The following is a 19,864-nucleotide window of genomic DNA, read 5'->3' on the forward strand; positions in this document are numbered from 1 at the left end:
GCGGTTGCACTACATGGGCAGAATTTTACGGCCCCGTTTCAGCGGGGACGGGGCCATAAAATGCGGCGGGCCGATATAAATCCCATTGACGACAGCGGGAACGTAAAATCCCGCTGTCGTCAATGGGATTTATATCGGCTCGCTGCATTTTACGGCCCCGTCCCCGCCGAAACGGGGCCGTAAAATTCTGCCCCATGTCTTTTGCTGTTCTGCCCTTGTAGCTAAGGTGCTCCCTCAGAGATCATAGTTGTCTAGGAAGCCACACAACAACATGACATCTCAATCCCATATAGGAAAAAAGAGTTGATCACAGCCATGTAATTTTGAAACTCACTAAAAGCACTCATACGCTGCCTAATTTGGATTTGAGATTACCCCTACCTTACACTTTTGGAAAGATTGGATGCCTGTGCCTTGGGCCCCATGTCAAATAGACAATGCAGTTTCCATGGTTTGATAGAGCTTCTTGCATATATCTAGCAGCTGTGCTCCCTTAATGGCTGGCTGCCTCTTTCTTCTCACATTCCTCTGATGGTTAAATGCTCATTGAAGCCACCTCTGATGTGACCCCAACACCTAGTGCAGCCTTGCGTAAAAGCGCACCATAAGTTACTGATTCCAACTCTAACTTTCAGTAAAGTCTTCATGAGTTCTCTCAGCTGAGCTTTCACCTCCATGTTGAATTTCTAATAAGTATAAAGTCCTGAAAGGGCCCCAGAGTCCAGCCATGGACTCCTCCCACACTGCCTCAGACCCCTCCCATGACGATTTTTTCCTAATTTCATTTTTAAACTGCATCATTGATTTGGGGTCTCAACATGGTGATGCTGCGCTTCTACTTCCAGACCAGCTTCAAACCTCCCCCATCACCATTCCCACCCCTGGAACTCCACAATGTGCAGGTAGACCTCCCTCTGGTCATTCCCCAGCCTCTCCCAGTAACCCTGGAGCCCATTGTGACTGTTATGGATATTTCTGCCCTACGTCCTGAACCCACCACTGTGGATGTCCCTATGCATCGTGTGGACCTCACAACTGCGCATCTTGAAGCTGTGTGCACAGTCAGATACAGAGGCCCCCGCAATAGCTTCGAGTACCCCCCATTATTACGTTTTCCCCATTTACAGGCTGCAGATGCCACCCCTGATCATGACTATTCCATCTGCAGCTCAGCACTGAAGCAGCCACCCCCAAGACCACCAAGAGTGAGGCACTAATTACGTCCTGCACACCATGGTGTGCATGACTGCCATTGAGCAGACACATGTTGCGCCACCCCCACCCCCGCCCTACCCCACTCACAGACCAGGACCGCAATGTATGTGCTTTGTATAGTCCTGCAGCAAAACCCCAGAACTGCCTTTAATATCTCACCCTGACAATGTGGCCCACAGAACCCCAGGACTGCCTTTTATCTCTCACCCCAACCATTTGGTCCCAGGGCTATGACTGTCTGACACTCAGCCCCTTGCTTCCTTCAGGACTCACCACCCTCCCAACCCCACCCCAGTCATGAGTGTTGTGTACCCCTTCCCTCTTATGCGACACTAATCCCCACCTTCCCCTAGTCTAGGGCCTGCGTGCATCCCCTCCCTCTCATGCCATACTCACCCTACCCATTCCCCTCCCAAGTCTGTGTGCATCCCTTCCATGTCAGGCTCCAGCTCCCCCACCCCCAGTCATCCCTCAGCCTTCCATCCCCCCTCTCTCTCTTGTTCCTAATACCCCACCCCCAATCATCATTCTGCCTGTCATACCCCTCCCTTCCCTTTACCCTCACCCTCATGCCTGTGCCTATTCCCGCCATCCCCCACCCCCTTCCACCATCTCCATGCTGGTCCCTGCTGGTAGAGTACAACCCTGCCTACGCCCCGCAGTACCCAAGTATTGCGTTTCACCTGAGAGAGCAGCATCGGCAGCGGTGATGAGTTGAAGCAGCGCTGTTGCTGGTAGGCTCTTAATGTTGCACACACCTTGAAATTACGAGTGGAGTGAAAGTTGGCAAGTGCATGCCACTTATATCTGATTATGAATCAGACCAGTCTAATTTCCTGCTTGCGTGGTATGTAATTAGGAGGGAGAACGTGACTCTGGCGAGTTGTGTTTTCAATGAGCATTCATAACATGTTAATGCATGCAAATGGGCTCCTGACATGGATCAGCAGGAAAATTGACCCACCATGAAAGTGCTGAGGGGAAATTTCCAACTTGTTTTCCTGCCGGCGGAAATCCAACTTTTGGCCTCACTCCGAATTTTCCAATCCTGCTCGCCATGACTCCCACCACTGGCAGGACCAAAAAATTCTGCCCTACCTCTTTAATATTTGGCCACCTGTCCTAATATCCCCTTATGTGGCTTTGTGTCGAAGTTTGTTTGATAATGCTCCTGTGAAGAGCCCTCAGCTGTTTTACTGAATTTGCTATATAATGCAATTTGTTGACATGATGACATCAGAGCCTGCAGTAACTGAAGGTATAGCCTCTCCTACTGTCTATCAGAGGTCACATTGTTCTTGGAGGCTCCGACTAATGAGCCCTATGCGTGGGTAATCTGGTGGGCATGGGGGGGCAGGCGAGCTTCTTGTCGAGGACCTGGTTCAAACATGTAGCTTCTGAAAAGCTCTCTGTAATAAAGTTAACTGTTCCTTGCTGAAACCTGTCCGGATGTCAAGTCATTACATTTGATGGCAAGGGTAAAATAGTTCCGACACTGCACCTCACCTTGTTAATGTGAGTACACCAAATCAAAAGACAAGTCATGCCATTCTTCAGCAGAATCAATCCTTACGATGCGACTATGGAAGGCTGGAGCCTTTATGGAGAGCACCTTGGTTTTTATTTCGCAGCAAACGAAATAACCGTGGATGAAAAGCAGAAAGCAATCCTTTTGAGTGTGTATGTGGTAGCAAGACATACAATCTCATCTGCAGCCTGATGGCCCTGAATGCGCCCAATTCTAAGTCCTTTAATAAATTAGTGGACCTTGTGAAAACGCGTTTCTAGCTGAAGCCATCCATAATAATGCAGAGGTTTAAGTTTAATTCCAGAGTAAGGGCCCCAGGAGAGCCCATCGCAACCTACCTGGTGAAATTGAAGCAGTTGACAGAGCATTGCCACTTTGGAGACACGCTCAATGATACGCTGTGGGACCGATTAGTTTGTGGAGTTCACAATGACGCCATTCAGCGCTGTTTACTCACAGAAGTCGACATCAATTTGAAGTGCACCCTGGAAATAGCACTAGCCATGGAAACTGCAGCGAGACACTCACAGGCTTTGCAACACATACAACATGGCACTGTTCTTCATGTGGGACGGGAACCTACCGCCAGGCATGGCACGAAAACCAGAGACATAGCAGCGAAGCGAGAGGCAATGTCCGCTGGTAGAGAAACAAAAAGGCCTAGTAGAAACATTTCAGCAGTGACTCCAAGGTTAATCTGTTACAGATGTGGGGGTGACCACATACCTGACATCTGCAGATTCAAGGAGGCAGAATGCCATGACTGCCATAAGAAAGGTCACGTAATAAAGCAATGCAGGGCAAAATTGAAACAGCCCACAAAGCAGCCAACCAATATGACTGAATTGAATAATACAACAGAACCTGAAGCTGCCGATACTGACACCTATTCCCTGTACAACATCACAGTTGTAAAAACCAAACCTATTACTGTCACAATCCAAGTTAATGGGAGACCACTAATAATGGAGATAGATATGGGACCCTCAACCACAGTGGTGGGAGAGTACACATTTAAATACCTAAATGAAGGTACTCAGCCACTGAATCTGGAGCAGACAATTGCTCAATTGAAGACATACACTGGAGAATCTGTGCATGTAAAGGGCATCACCACAGCACCTGTGTGTTTTAGGCAACAGACAGCCCAGCTTCCAGTGATCATAGTGACACTTGGGGGACCCTGGGTTAGACTACATATTGATTATGTAGGACCATTCTTAGGTAGCATGTTTCTATTGATCGTCGATGTGCATTCTAAATGGATGGATGTGTATGAAGTCAGATCACTGACATCAAGCGCAACTATTGGAAAGCTGCGTCATAGTTTTAGTATACATGGCCTAATGGAAGTCATCATTTCTGTCTTTACCAGTAAGGAGTTTCAGAGATTCATGAGTTTAATTAGAATCAGACATATTAAAACAGCACCATCCCTCATCAAATGGTTTAGCTGAGAGAGCTGTGCAAACTTTCAAATCTAGAATGAAGGGGTTATCAGAAGGTACTCTAGAAACTCAACTTTCCTGCTTTCTTCTCAGTCATCATACAACGCCACATTCAACTACAGCTCAACACCGCCTGAATCATTGATGAAACGTCGCCTACGTACAAGGTTAAGTCTGGTGTTTCCAAACTTAGAGGGGAAGGCAGAGAAAAATCAGAGTAATCAAAAATTGAATCACAATATTCACAGCCAAGATCGCAGATTTGCTGTAGGAGACATGGTTTTCGTGTGGAATTTTGGAAGTGGACCTTGTTGGGTTCCTGGTACAATTGTCTCAGAAACTGGACCTTTGTCTTTCCAGTGGAAGTGGAAGACCAAATTGTTCGAAAACATGGGGACCATCTTCGAAATAGGGACATTCCAACAACCACTGTGCACAATAACAACAGTGTGTACCATCTATAAGATGCACCGTAGCAACTTACCAAGGCTCATTCAGCAGCATCTTCAAACCCAGACCCTCTACTGTCTAGAAGGACAAGGGCAGCAGATAAATGGGAACACCACCACCTGCAAGTTCACCTCACCTGCAACACCAAGTCCTTCACAATTACTACATTCCCGGTTCTTAAGGCTAATGCTATATTTTTAATAAGTAACCCTGATTCCACAGCACTGGGGTGCTACTTTGGATTACCTCACCTTGTGTCTCCATGCTTGTCGAGAATTAAATACTATTTAGAAAATCTTTTTTGTTTTAACTCCATCAGTTTTCATGCCATATTCACGGGACAGAAAAAGCAGAACCAAGTTAAAAGTCAAGGTCATGTAGAGATACATTAATAATAAGTAAACTAGAAAGGGACAACCTAACCTAATTCTACTCTACAGCAGAATGTTCCTATTCTGTGAATTTCTATCCCCTCTCATTATCCAGCCTATCACTCTCTTTTTCTCTCCCCAGCCCATATACACCTTTTCTCCCTCACACACAGATAGTTGAAAAGCAGTGGAGAAGTCCATAACAAGATTACTTTTATTACTTAATTTTTGCCATAGCACTTATTTTTTCCAGAGTAAAACCCTACTCAGCACAGGTGTATCATCAACATTACTGATGATATTTTAAATCAGCAGTAGAAGAAAACTCAATTTGTATGGACTCATCCTCTGAATTTTTTCCCAATAATGGTGAAAGTTATGCTTTTTTAAAGATATGTTATAACAACATGAACTTACACAATATTTTTAGATTCCGTCATAGTAGTTGCAATAATGTGATGGACATGATGATTTTTTATTCATGTCGTTATACATACGTTCAAATATTAATCACAGTATACATGCCAAGACATGAAACAGTGCAACATAAAAAAATGCCCGCGGTGTTGCACACAATAGCATATTATTTATTTACCCACTTGTCTTGAGCTACTGAATTAAATTATATCACTGCAGAAAAATATGTCAGAATTTTCTATGCGGACACTTTCTATCTTTAACTGGAAGAATATGTGCAAAGACATAAATGTTCTGAAGGAAATCTTGCTGCTTGCCATTTTGATTGAGGCCTTCTTAGACACCCAATTCTCAATCAATTCTACAATCTATTCATACATGATTAAAATATAAATTTGTACACCTGATTCTTCTCTATGATGAACTCTATTTTGTTTATTTTTTTTGCAGTTGAGCACAGATTTCTAAACATTCATTTTATAATGACATATATGTAAATTTAAGCTGGCGCTTGGAAATGTTACAGTTCCAAATTGTTCAACTGAAATTTCTTTTCTTAATGTTAATAAACATTACGAATATAATGTGTATTGCTCTTGCAGGTTAGCTATCGCTGTATATGATTACATACAATTGCTTGAAAGATTGAAGTTGAGACGTGTGCTTAATTTGGCTCTGACAATGGATATAGATCTTCATTTTTGTTTTTCTTAGCTTAGATCTCTTTCTGACAGTTTATTGTAGCAAATCCAGAAATATTCTCAAGAGAATCAATTACAGTTTTTGTTTTAATTGGTGTCTCCTGAATATATGGTTTCCCCAGATATAAGTTATTATGTGATCCAAATGGCAAATAGAGGGCTCACTCGAGCTAATTTCAGGAGACTACTTCTTTGACACTATATTCATGATAATTTTTTATAAATTATGTGCTACACCAGGAGAGCAGTCAAAATGAATATTGTTGCAAGGTGCCAAAGGAATTTAAGGATAGCTTACTGAAGTGAAAAGAATTTTTATCTGAATAAATCCACAGTTACGAGACAAAGCATTATCAAAGCATGTACTAAATAAAACCTTTTTAACATGCTGTGCATAGAATATTTGAGAGGTAAAATCTGGGAGAATTGTCTCTGCTGGTTAAAGCATCACACACTGTTGCCATGGATATGTTTTCCCTGTCGGTTCTGAGATTGGCAGAGTTATACACTGGTACCCAGAACTCTGCTCAGCTATTTCTACAAGACAATTACTGTTAAATTTGCCCATTTGTTTTGCACAAGCCATTTTAAAAATGGTATAATTTAACACTTAAATAAAGATTCCATTATTTTTTTCAATTTCCCGATATACTTCGAAAATGAAGAAATATTTTAATGATTAGCAGCAAATTGAGCTTATTTTAAATAGTATGCTTACCATATGTTTATTTGTTAGGTTACCAACAGTACCCCTCAATAACAAGACCTCAGTAATTCAAAGAGTTACGTTCCATAGAACAAATGAAACCAACCTTTCCCATTGAAATAGTATGTGCAATGTTGTAAAATCCAGAATTGTGTTGCAGTGTGTTTTTTCGACTTATATATTACATTATGGAGTGATTCCTAAAATGTTGTGTTCCTAATTTCAGCTGTTTATTAAGCAAGGCAGCCACCTCAGGCAAGGTACTTGAGCACAGAAAGAGAGGGAAGATAGTAATTGGAAGTCAATCTGTTCAGTTAGAATCAATCAGATTCAAATCAGTCAGAGCAGTTAAAAAAAAATGAAAGAACTTGCATTTATGTAGTGCTTCACAACCTCCCAAATCATGTACACAGTCAGTAAAATACTTCTTAAAATGTAGCTACTGTGTAGCATAACAAATGTAGCAGCTAATTTGCATTCAACAAGGTCCCACAAACAGCAATGAAATAAATTACCAGTTCACCTACTTTTTTAGGATGTTGGTTGAGAGATAACTATTAGCCAGGGGACCTGGAGATTTCCCTTATTCTTCTTTGAGTAATGCTGTGGGATGTTTTAGCCACTTGAGAGGACAGACTCTTCGTGTAAAAACTTTCTTCTGCATTCTGTCCTAAATCGCTAACATTTACTCCATAATGTCCTTTTGTTCTGCATATTTCACCTGCTGGAAAAAGGCTATTTTATTGACTTTGTTTCATCCTTGCATTATTTTAAATGCTTCCATCTAATCAGCAGTAATTTCTCATATATAATAATACAGTGCCTTCAATGCAGAAAAAAAGCTCCACTGCATTTTACAGAAGTATAACAAAAATGTGGACACCAAGATAATGAAGATGATGAGGGGCAGGCAATGGCATAGTGGCATTCTCCCTGGACTAGTGTAGATCCAGGTTCAAATCCTGCCATGCCAGATGGTGAAATTTGAATTCAATAAAAATCTGGAAGTAAAAGACAAATGATGACTGTTGATTGTTGTAAAAACCCATCTGGTTCACTAATGCCCTTTAGGGAAGGAAATCTGCTGTCCTGACCTGGTCTGGCTGACATGTGATTCCAGAGCAGCAATGTGGTTGGCTCTTAAAAATGCCCTCTGAACAAGGGCAATTATGGATTGGCAATAAAAGCTGGCCTAACCAGTGACACCCACATGCCATAAATAAAAGAAGAAAAGATCTTGCTTTGACATCTCATCTGAAAGTTGCCACTTCTGGCAGTGTAGCACTCCTTCAGTATTGCCAAGCTAGATTATGTGCTTGAGTTCCTGGGGTGGGGCTTGAATCCATAAACCTTCTAACTCAGAGGCAAGAATGCCACCACTGAGCAAAAACTCATTTCTGTACCATTGTTGACATAGGCCTGGAACCAGTTTAACACATTTGCTTTTTGGCTAAAAATAACAGCACTTTATTGGTGGGATGCTGGTGGGGGAGGGGGGCGCGGGAGGTGGGCAGGGGTAGGAAACAGAAGGTTGTTATCTGGAGTTTCTTTCTGATGGCCAGTTGCCAGTAATAAGGGTTATCAATTTCACCACTGAGCAGAGATGACATCCTTAGCTGATGAGATACAACGTATACACATCACAACGGTATCTTTAAAAATAATTCACCATTGTAAGTTAATAGAGTATAAACCTTTCTTGGTAAAGTAGCTATGTCCATACTAAATAAGTTTATGAATGATTACTTGGGAATGACTGATGGCAGCTGAAACATTAAAGAAAGAAACATTGAGAAAAATTACTTTTCTTTTGCGTGGGATGTTGGAAAACTGGTAGAGTGTGGTGTCCTGCAGTAATGAGCTAATTTTGAATGAATTGCTCCAGGTGATGAAAAGGCAGTGGGCATATTCACTGGCACAGGCAGTATGCAGTTCTTGGGCAAATGATACTCTAAATAACTGAAACAAGCCATAAAACATTTGTTTGTTAAAGTTAACATTCCATAGATAGTGGCCAGGATTTTCCCCTCGGCGATTTGGGGGTGGGGCCCGCTCGCTGAGGGGAAAATGATGCGGGATTATGTCGGGAGGAACCCCCGACGTCATCCTGGTCCATTTAAACCTTCAGGAAGGCGGGCGGACAACGAAATCAGCTGTCCGCCCGCCGACCTGTCAATGGCCAATTAAGGCCATTGACAGGCTAATTAACCTTGTTAAAGACCCTGCCCGTCCAAGCTTAAGGCTGGTGGGCAGGCCAGGAGCCCCAGCAGGCTCCAGATTATTCATGAAACTTCATCCACTGGCGGGATGACGTTTCATGTCCGTTTTTGAAAAATTTAATAAACTTTATATGTTTCTTATTAACATGTCCCATCTCATGTGACATTGTCACATGAGGGGGACATGTTAATAATTTTAATATTTCTCTATTTTTTGACTTTTCTTACCTGTCAGTAAACTCCCTGAGACAGCACTTTGCCTCAGGGAGCAGTGCACGCTTTGACACGTGGGGAATCCCTCCACCCCCCGCACAGGAATCGCATAGCACCTCCTGTCGGGAAGGCCGCTGGGCGGGCCTTAATTGGCCCGCCCACTCAAAATGGCGGCCGGCCCCGTTTCGGCGGCGGAGTTCGGCTGCCCACCCGCCGCTGAGTCGGTGGGGCCCGCCCACCATCTGAGGGCAAAATTCTGCCCAGTGTTTGTTAGATCAAGTTTAAAACCTAAAACCTTCAATTCCTGGGAGATGGCTCTCATTCTGTAGTATGGCCTGTCTGATATTTTACTCATATTTTACAGAGGTGCTGACTTCTTACCTGAACCAACAAAAAAATGACACTTCAAAACCTTGATAATATTGTGATTTCAGCTTATTGGGCTTTATTTGAATCTGTGCACAAGGTTAAGCTGCACAAAATATGTGCATACCCACAACGTATTTATAGAGACACACACAAAAAAAATTATTAGCCACTGAAATGTACTAAATCATGAACATTACATCAGATTGCAAGGATTATTGTCATTATTGTTACGATCAGAGCAGCATATGATGCAAATGCAAGAAAATGTGAACAGTACATGTTTTGCTGTTGTGACAAAATATAGTTCCTAATGTTTGTCTTAACTATACACAACATAACATTTATAATCTTTATAAGGCATTTTGATTCATGGGAACACTTTTATGTTTATGAAATTTAGATACAAATATTTAAGTTTTAATTGTACTGTTATGATCCTTGGCTAGACCCCTAAATTGTTGATAAGATCTGGTCAGGGACCAATAATGTTTTGTTTAAAGTAGACAAAGTTTGTGATTTAAGACACTTGCTCAGTAAAGAAAGCCACAAGATTCCATGCATTTTTAACAAACAAAAATAAACTTTACTACACAAGGCCAGAAAGATAAAACAATTTACAATAATTATCTTATACTCTAATATTCAGGCTAAGTATGATGTACATGTAAATACACAAGCAGCTGTGGTCGAACACAACAAACTACACAATAAATGGCAGGTGTGACCAAGGCAGAGCCCTGGAATTTCTCAACAACCCACCCACACGTCAGTAACACTGTGAGCCAACCAATCTCACTGAAACTCCATCTCACAAAGGACTCCAGTCTTCACCTTCATAGATCTCATCTCCAAAAGTCACTCCAAATCAGACGGCATCAACAACGGCCCACCTCACAGGGTTTCAATCTTGTCTCCCGAGATTCCAGTCCCCTGGATTCCTGAGTATGCACCCAAGCACCAACTTACAAGCGTAACTTCAGATCTTAGGCCATGCCAAACAGAACACCACTGCTACAAAGGGGTACTTTTGCCCCAACTGCCCGTAGCACAGAGTCACCAACCTTCAACTGTCTTCTTCAACTAAATTCTGCTCCCTGCAGCCCTTTTTCTGCTTGGAGACTGTTTCTCTGCTCCTCTCTTTTTACCTGAACTGGGACCTTTTCCTGAGCCTGTCCCCTCTCCCTTTGGGACCTCTCCCTGTCCCCTCTCCCTGTCCCCTGCCTAGGAATCTTCTTCTCAATGGCGCTCTGTTCCTGGTCAAGCCGTTTTTCTTCTTACACAGGTGCGCTGGGCAAAAAGAACATAAAAGTGCCAATCTGCGGCCTACTCCTGTTCTGCACATGCACAAAAGTTCCAAGGCACATCAGTAGTTGAAGTTCCCGGCCTCCACTCTCAATGTTAAGTTTGACTTTCGTAACATTATGTAAAGTAATTATGGTGTTTACATTAATCCTAAATTGATTGGTGTTATTAAAATGTTGCTTGTTAAGAGGAGTTACTCATATTAGTGTATATATTTGCAGTACTACAGAATGAAACATTCCTTATGTACAAGAAAGGAATGGACTGCAGGAGCTAGATTTTCAATAGGGTCATTTCCAAGTCCCAACCCCGCATCGCAATTGCAATGCTATTTTGAAACTCACCTAATCTCACTTCCCTACATTTTACCCCTAACCCTGCAATTTTTTTCTCTTTAGATAATTATCCAATTCTCTTTGGAAGGCCTCAATTGAATCTGCCTCCACCACACTCTCAGTGGAGGCGATGGCACCGTGGTATTGCCACTGGACTAATAATCCAGAGACCCACAGTAATGCTCTGTGGGCCTGGGTTTGAATCCTACTAAGGCAGATGGTGGAATTTGAATTCAGTAAAAATCTGGAATTAAAAGTCTGATGATAACCATGAAACCATTGCTGATTGTTGTAAAAACCCATCTGGTTCACTCATGCCTTTTAGGGAAGGAAATCTGCCATCCTTACCTGGTCTGGCCTACATGTGACTCCAGATCCACAGCAATGTGGTTGACTCTTAAATGCCCTCTAAACAAGGGCATTTAGAGGATGGGTGATAAATGCTGGCCTAGCCAGCAACGCCCACATCCCATGAATGAATATAAAATAAAGCATTCCAGATCGTTACCATGTAACAAGGTTATTCCTCATGTTGCCATTGCTTCTTTTGCCAATCATCTTAAGTTAGCATCCTCTGGTTATCGAACCTTTCACCAATGAAAACAATTTCTCTTTATAGAAACATAGAAACTAGGAGCAGGAGTAGGCCATTTGGCCCTTTGAGCTTGCTCCACCATTCAATATGATCATGGCTGATCGTCTATCTCAACGCCATATTCTCACTTTCTCTCCATACCCCTTGATGCCCCTGATATCTAAAAAATTATCAATTTCTTTCTTGAATATACTCAGTGACCCGGCCTCCACAGCCTTCTGTGGTAGAAAATTCCACAGGTTGATCACCCTCTTAGTGAAGAACTTTTTCCTCATCCTCAGTCCTAAATGGCCTGCCCCGTATCCTGAGACTGTGGCCCCTGGTTCTAGACTCCCCAACCAGGGAAACATCCTCCTGTATTTAGCCTGTCCAGCCCTGTTAGAATTTTATATGTTTCAATCAGATCCCCCCTCATTCTTATCTCTAGTCAGTCCTGTATCTAGTATCAGCCTAGTGAACCTTCGCTGCACTCCCTCTATGGCAAGTATATAATTTCTTAGGTAGGGAGACCAAAACTGCGTGCAATACTCCAGGTGTGGTCTCACCAAGGCCTTTTATAACTGCAATAAGACATCCCTACTTCTGAACACAAATCCTTTTGCAATGAAGGCCAACATACCATTTGCCTTCCTAATTGCTTGCTGCACCTGCCTATTTACTTTCATTGACTCGTGTACAAGGACCCAGAACCCTTTGTACATCCACATTTCCCAATATATCACCATTTAAATAAATCTCTGCCTTTCTGTTTTTCACACTGAAGCTTATAACTTCACATTTAACCACATCATGCTGCATCTGCCAAGTGTTTGCCCACACATGCAACTTGTCTAAATCACCCTGAAGCCTCCTTGCATCCTCCTCACAACTCACAACCCCACCCAGTTTTGTGTCATCAGCAAACTTGGAAATATTGCATTTGGTTTCCTCATCCAAGTCATTTATATATATCGTGAATAGCTGGGGCCCAAGCACTGATCCCTGAGGTACACCACTAGTCACCACCTGCCACCCGGAAAAAGACCCATTTATTCCCACTCTGTTTCTGGTCTGTCAACCAATTCTCAATCCATGCCAGTATACTACCCCCAAATCCATGTGCTTTAATTTTGTCCATTAGCCTCTTATGTGCGACCTTATCAAAAGCCTTCTTGAAATCCAAATACACCACATCAACTGGTTCTCCCTTATCTAGTCTAATAGTTACATCCTCATAAAACTCCAGTAGATTAGTTAAACATGATTTCCTTTTCATAAACCCATGCTGACTTTGTCTAATCCAGTTAATGCTTTCCAAATGTTCTGTTAGCACATCTTTTATAATAGACTCCAGCATTTTCCCCACTACTGATGTTAAGCTAACTGGTCCGTAATTCTCTGTTTTTACTCTCTCTCCTTTTATAAATAGAAGGGTTACATTTGCCACTCTCCAATCTGTAGGAACTGCTCCAGAGACTATAGAATTTTGGAAGATGACCACCAATGCATCCTATATTTCCAGGGCCACTTCCTTTAGTACTCTGGGATTATCAGGCCCTGGGGATTTTTCAGCCTTTAACCCCATTAATTTCTCCAGCACCATTTTTTAACTAATATTGATTTTCTTCAATTCCTCCCTCTCACTAGACCCTTGGCTCCCTAACATTTCTGGGAAATTATTTGTGTCCTCTTTTGTGAAGACAGAATCAAAATACATGTTCAATTCTTCTGCCATTTCTTTGTTCCCCATTATAATTTCCCCCAATTTCTGACTGTAAGGGACCTACATTTGTCTTTGTTAATCTTTTTCTCTTCACATATTTATAGAAGCTTTTACAGTCAATTTTTATGTTCCCAGCAAGTTTACTCTCAACTCCATTTTCCCCTTCTTGATCAATCTTTTTGTCCACTTTTGCTGAATTCTAAACTGCTCCGAATCCTCAGGCTTGCTCCTTTTTCTGGCAATTTTATATGTCTCCCCTTTGGATCTAATACTATCCCTAATTTATTTTGTAAGCCATGGTTGAGCCACCTTTCCTGTTTTATTTTTGCACCAGACAGGAATGAATAATTGTTGTAATTCATGCGTATGTTCCTTAAATATTAGCCATTGCCTATCCACCGTCAACACTTTTAGTAAGGTTTCCCAATCCATCATTGCCAGCTCATGCCTCATACCCTCATAGTTCCCTTTATTTAGATTCAGGGCTCAAGTTTCGGATTCAACTTCTTCAGTCTCCATCTTAATGGACAATTCTATCATTTTATGGTCGCTCTTCCCAAAGATTGTTAATTAATCGTTTCTCACTGCACAATACCCAGTCAAGGATAGCCTGCTCCCTAGTTGGTTCCTCAATGTATTGGCCTAAAAAAACCATCACACACAGGAAATCCTCCTCCACAGTATTATTGCTAGTTTGGTTTGTCCAATCTAATGTAGGTTAAAGTCACCCATGATTTTACTTTATTGCATGCATCTCTAATTTCCTGTTTAATCCTTCCCTTGCATCTCCGATACTGTTTGGGGGCCTATAAGCAACACCCACTAACATTTTCTGCCCCTTGGTGTTTCTTATTTCCACCCAAATAGATTCCAAATTATGATTTTCCGAGCCAATTTCCTTCCTCATTATTGTACTGATTTCCTCCCTTAATAACATTGCTACCTTATCTCCTTTCCCTATTTGTTTGTCCTTCCTAAATACTGAATACCTCTGGATGTTCAGTTCCCATCCTTGGTCACCCTGCAGCCATGTCTCCATAATTCCAGCTATATCATAATCATTTATATCTATTTGCGCTGTTAATTCATCTACCTTATTGAGAATGCTCTGCGCATTAAGATACAATACCTTTTGACTTGTCTTTTTAACCTTGTTAGTCATCTTAGCTTTATTTTGCACTATGACCCCATTTGGTTTATGCCCTTGTTTTTTCTATCTTCCACTTTTGCTTCTTCCTTTTCTGTCTTTCATTTCTATCCTTGTTTCCCCCTTCTCTGTTTCCCTGCTCAGGTTCCCATCCCCCTGACATTCTAGTTTAAACTCCCCCCGACAGCACTAGCAAATGCCACCCCCCCACCCCCCCACCCCGCCAAGGACATTGGTCCCGGCCCTGCCCAGATACAACCCGTCCTGTTTGAACTGGTCTCACCTTCCCAATGTCCCAGGAATCTGAATATCTGAATCCCTCCCCTCTGCACCATTTCTTCAGCCACGTATTCACCCGATATATCCTGTTATTTCTACTCTCGCTAGCACATGGCACTGGTAATAATCCTGAGATTACAACCTTTGAGGTCCTACTTTTTAATTTATGTCCTAACTCCCTATATTCTGCTTCTAGGACCTCATCCCTTTTTTTGCCTATGTCATTGGTACTGATATGTACCACCACCACTGGCTGTTCGCCCTCCTCCTTCAGAATGCCCTGCAGCCTCTCCGAGACATCCTTGACCCTGGCACCAGGGAAACAACATACCACCCTGGAGTTTCTTTTGTGGCCGCAGAAATGCCTGTCTGTTCCCCTTACTATTGAATCCCCTATCACTATAGCCCTGCCACTCTTCTTTCTCCCCTCTTGTGCAGCAGAGCCACCCATGGTGCCATAGACTTGGGCCCTGCTACTTTCCCCTGAGAAGTCGTCTCCCCCAGCAATATCCAAAATGATATACCTGTTAGGGGGACAACCACAGGGAACTCCTGCACTACCTGCTTTCCTCTACTCTGCCTGGTGGTCACCCATCCCCTTTCTGCCTGTTCAGTTTTTACCTGTGGTGTGACCACCTCACTGAACGTGCTGTCCATGATAATCTCACCATCACTAATGTTCCACAGTGAATCCACCCACAGCTCCAGCTCTGAAACATGGTTAACCAGTAGCTGCAGCTGGACACACTTCCTGCACACATGGTCGCCAGGGGCACTGGAAGTGTCCATGACTTCCCACATAAGCGTAGGAGGAACATATCACGGGTGCGAGCTCTGCCGCCATGACTTCCAATTAGATTAAGCTCATTAGTTACTCCCTTCACAGAATACTAACTATGCTAGGGGCCTTGTTCCATCCAAACACTCCCACTACAGTCCAAAGTCCTCACCTTATTTTGCTTAAGCTCATGGACTACAGCAGTTTAATTAGTAGAAAAATTAAAAGTAGAAGTACTCACCTGACCATACTTATCAAACAGCTGCCTCCCCTGCGTTGCGTCACTTTTTGAATCATGACATCGCTTCAAACTCCACCACCTGAAGGTCCTGAGGGTACACCTCTCATCTCCAGTCTTGGCCTCAGTTTTTCATGCCCTTTTATACTGCTCTCGCTGGCCTCTCCTCTCCAGTCTAAAACTCATCTTCTTCCAATCCTAACAGCAACTTTTAGTTAATTGCTGAGTGAGTGGGCAAATGCATGGCAGATGCAGTATAATGTGGATAAATGTGAGGTTATCCATTTTGGTAGCAAAAACAGGAATGCAGATTATTATCTGAATGGCTATAAATTGAGAGAGGAGAATGTGCAACGAGACCTGGGTGTCCTTGTACACCAGTCGCTGAAGGTAAGCATGCAGGTGCAGCAGGTGGTAAAGAAGGCAAATAGTATGTTGGCCTACATAGTCAGAGGATTCGAGTACATGAACAGGCATGTCTTGCTGCAATTGTACAGGGCTTTGATGAGACCACATCTGGAATATTGTGTGCAGTTTTGGTCTCCTTATCTGAGGAAGGATGTACTTGCTATATAGGGAGTGCAGTGAAGGTTTACCCGACTGATTCCTGGGATGGCGGGACTGATATATGAGGAGAGATTGAGTCGATTAGGATTATATTCACTGGAGTTCAGAAGAATGAGGGGGGATCTCATAGAAACCTATAAAATTCTAACAGGACTAGACAGGGTAGATGCAGGAAGGATGTTCCCGATGGTAGGGGAGTCCAGAACCAGGGGTCACAGTCTGAGGATATGGGGTAGACCATTTAGGACTGAGATGAGGAGAAATTTCTTCACCCAGAGAGTGGTGAGCCTGTGGAATTCATTACCACAGAAAGTAGTTGAGACCAAAACATTGTATGTTTTCAAGAAGGAGTTAGATATAGCTCTTGGGGTGAAAGGGATCAAAGGGTATGGGTAGAAAGTGGGAGCAGACTATTGAGTTGGATGATCAGCCATGATCATAATGAATGGCAGAGCAGGCTCAAAGGGCTGAATGGCCTACTCCTGCTCCTAGTTTCTATGTTTCTAAAGAAAGACTAGACTTTAGATAGAATTTAACCCTTAAACTCCCTCAGTCACCAATCTCCAACTGTTGCTCTCTACTGCAGCCAAAAACAGCACTCCAGTGCAGACAAAGTCAGCACTATAAGATAGCCTACTTTTATACTCTCTGAACCTAGACTCTGAAAACCTGATTAAGCCAGTTATCTAATTAACTAGTTACAGTTGCAAACAGAGCATGTATGAGCCCTGTTTTAAGGCTGGGCTAAAACTCACCTTCCAACCATAACAGCAACTTTTACTTAATTGCTAAATTAAATAACGACTAGACTAGATAGAATTTAACCCTTAATTTAATCCTTAAACTCCCTCAGCCACCAGTCTCCAACTGAAACTCTCTACTGCAGCCAAACACAACACTCTAGTGCAGACCTCCTCTGTCCAGACACCTCATGATTTTGAAAATCTCCACCAAGTTTCTTCTCAACCTTCTCTTATCCAAGGCGCACAGCCCAAGCTTCTCCCATCTATCTACACAACTGCAGTTCCTCATCCTTGAAACCATTCTTATCTGTAACCCCTCAAATGCCTTCACATCCTTCCTGAAATGTGTTGCCCAGAATTGGACATAATAATCCATTTGAAGTGGAAGAGGTTCATCATAGCTTTCTTGTTTGTATCCTATGTCCATATTTACAAAGCCCAGGATCCCATAAAATTTATCAAATCTTAAACTCCCCTGCCACTTTCAATAATTTATGCACACATATTCCCAGGTCCCTCTGCTCCTTCACCCCCTTTAAATTGTAACCTTCATTTTATATTGCCTCTCCTTGTTCTTCATACCAAAATGAATCATTGCACATGTCTCTGCATTAAATTTCATTTGTCACTTGTCCACCCATTCCACCAGCGTTTCTAAGTCCCCTTATAGTTTATCGCTAGCCTCCTCATATTTAACAATACTTCCAAGTTTTGTACTATCCGCACATTTTAAAATTGTGCCATGTACACCAAAATTTAGGTCATTAATATAGATCAAGAAAAGTAGTGGTCCTAACACCAAACCTTGAGGAACCCACCATATACCTTATTCCAGTCTGAAAAACAACTGTTCACCACTATTCTCTGATTCCTCTCATTCTGCATTTGTAACAATGCTGCCATTGCCACTTTTATTCAATGTGCTTTAACTTTGCTGACAAGACTGTTATGTGGCACTTTATCAAATTCCTTTTGGAAGTTCATGTATGCCACATCAACCACATGACCCTCATCACCCCTCTCTGTTACCTCATTACAAAACTCAATCAAGTTGGTTAAACATGATTTCCCTTAACAGGTCCATGCTGACTTTCCTTAATCAACCCACGCTCGTCCGCATGACTGTCAATTTTATCCCAAATTATCATTTTTAAAACTTTCCCACTGCCAAGGTTAAACTGACTGGCCGATAATTGCTGGGCTTATCCTTACACCCTTTTTTGAGCAAACATGTAACATGTGCAATTCTCTGATCCTCTGGCAATGCCACTCTATCCAAGGAGGTTGGAAGATTATGGCCAGTGCCTTTGAATTATCCTTGGATATATTTCATCCGCCCTGGTGACATATCAACCTTACGTACACCCCTCCTATCTAATGCCTCCTCTTTATCAATTTTTATCCAATGTCTCAACTACCTCCTCTTTCACTATGACGTGGTTGGCATTTTCTCCCTTGTTAAAGGAAAAAGTACTAATTTAGTAACTCAGCCATACTCCCTGCCTCTACGCATAAATAACCTTTTTGGTCTCTTAATAGTCCTACTTGTCCTTTTACTACCCTTTTACTACTTACATGCCTATAGAAGACTTTTGGATTCCCTTTGATGTTAGCTGTCGATCTCTTTTCATTCTCTCTTTCCTTCTCTTATTTCTTTCTAGACTTACCCTCTGAACTTTCTTTATTTAGCCTGCCTCTCAATTGTATCATCCACCTGAGATCTGTCTTATGCGTTCTGAGATGTGTCCTTTTACCTTGGACTGTAGGGCCAGGATTTTACGTCCTGCGGGTGGGCGCACGCCTGGCCTGTCCGGCCGCTAAATAGCACAAGATGGTGTTGGGTGAGTGTTCCAAAGTCATCACACACTTATGCATTATCTTGCTTGGCGGGCACGCATGGCAGTCAGAAGCACGCCTGCCAACAATTAAGCGGGCAATTAAGCCCATTAAGGAGGCAATTGAAAGAGACTTTTCGTGGCCCGTCCACTTTTATGGTTGGCGGACCGGCCAGGTGGCCTTTACATTTTTGTTTAAACCTCAATCCAGGGCTGGATGAAACCTCTGTGGGTAAATAAAATAAAACAAGATATCTGGGGACTGTTTTTTTATGAGGTATGCTTTCAGGTGCTTGATTCTGCTGCATGGGCATATTTTGCAGCATTTTTGTTGTTTTGTTTATTTTGTGGAGGTCTGCAGCTCCTTCAGGCAGCTGTCTGCCTTCAGGGAGCTCATTGGAAGCACTCACCAGCACCTGAGGTGACATTGGCGCCCACCCTCTTCCCGCCCCCACCGGCAGTGCTGAGCCTTTCTCAGTGCACATTTCACAGCTGGCTGGCTGTTAGTTGGCCAGCCAGTGTGAAATCGTGATTGGAGGCTCATTTCCCATCCAGTCGGGCGCACCCAACAAGTGAAAAATTCAGGCCTAGGTGTGGGACTTGGTTCTTGGATAGACTGTAGACAGATTTTGTTTATTAATACTACACCTAAACACATTACAGAGTAGGCACGTTGCTCCTAGGCAGGATTCTAACCTCTCTCTCT

Source organism: Cetorhinus maximus, chromosome 2 (assembly GCF_964194155.1).
Source record: "Cetorhinus maximus chromosome 2, sCetMax3.hap1.1, whole genome shotgun sequence".
Lineage (NCBI taxonomy): Eukaryota > Metazoa > Chordata > Chondrichthyes > Lamniformes > Cetorhinidae > Cetorhinus > Cetorhinus maximus.